Genomic DNA, 1222 nt, shown 5'->3' on the forward strand with positions numbered 1-1222 from the left:
TCATTCCACTTCAAATCGTTCCGCACGCATACTCCCAGATATTTTACAGAAGTAACTGCTACCAGTGTTTGTTCCGCTATCATATAATCATACAATAAAGGATCCTTCTTTCTATGTATTCGCAATACATTACATTTGTCTATGCTTCTGTAGCACAATTAGTAAAATTCTATGAAAACCTGAGTAGCAGTTGTATCTGCCTCGCTAGCACCTGTTCATGCAATTAACGTATAACTTGTTTTTCTTTTTTCTTTTACGCTTCGTGGTAATTCGATGAAACTGACATGTATTTCGCAGACCTCTTGTAGATATGCGATGCATTTTTCGAAATGAGAGTGTTATTCAAAATTGCTCTATAACAACAATCTGCAGAACATTTTCAGATTAATAAGGTAAACAACGTCATGGAGAATCCTCCGTTAAGCATTCTAAAGTGCCGTGTACACTCAGGCACCAAAGAAATTGGTATAGTCGTGCGTATTCAAATACAGAGATAAGTAAACGTGCAGAATAGGCACTGCGGTCGGCAACGCCTGTGTAAGGCAACAAGTGTCTGGCGCAGTTGTTAGATCGGTTACTGCTGCTACAATGGCTGCTTATCAATATTTAAGTGAAACTTTCTGGCAGATTAAAAGTGTGTGCCGGGCCGAGACTCGAACTCGGGACCTTTGCCTTTTGCGGGCAAGTGCTCTACCAACTGAGCTACCGAAGCACGACTCACGCCCGGTACTCACAGGTTTACTTCTGCCAGTACCTCGTCTCCTACCTTCCAAACTTTACAGAAGCTGTCCTGCGAACTTGCAGAACTAGCACTCCTCAGCGAAATGATATTGCACAGACGCGAAAACTGTTGTGTTGGCAGAAGAGCCAACACCGTGTTACTAGAGGAGGCCGAAATGCACGCCTTTAAGCTCACGCAGGCTGGCGTGAGGAGGGAAGGACTATACTGATGTCAGGTCTGAAACATGACAAGGAATTAGAATTCAGAAAGCGGACGTAATTAGTTTCATACTTAACTTTAATCCATTAATGATGAACGTCGCTCTTGACGGTACATGATTCACAATATTATCTGTTCAGAATACATTCTTGAAGAATGTGGCGCCTTGCTAGGTCGTAGCAAATGACGTAGCTGAAGGCTATGCTAAACTGTCGTCTCTGCAAATGAGAGCGTGTGTAGACAGTGAACCATCGCTAGCAAAGTCGGCTGTACAACTGGGGC

General features: G+C 43.2%; 1 non-coding gene across 1 annotated transcript; it reads right to left on the minus strand.

Moving 5' to 3' along the window:
• Positions 1–637: 637 nt before the first annotated feature.
• On the minus strand, positions 638–714 carry Trnal-caa. The gene has a single exon. It is a non-coding gene; the product is annotated as a tRNA-Leu (tRNA).
• Positions 715–1222: the final 508 nt, after the last annotated feature.

Source organism: Schistocerca americana, chromosome 11 (assembly GCF_021461395.2).
Source record: "Schistocerca americana isolate TAMUIC-IGC-003095 chromosome 11, iqSchAmer2.1, whole genome shotgun sequence".
NCBI classification, from domain to species: domain Eukaryota; kingdom Metazoa; phylum Arthropoda; class Insecta; order Orthoptera; family Acrididae; genus Schistocerca; species Schistocerca americana.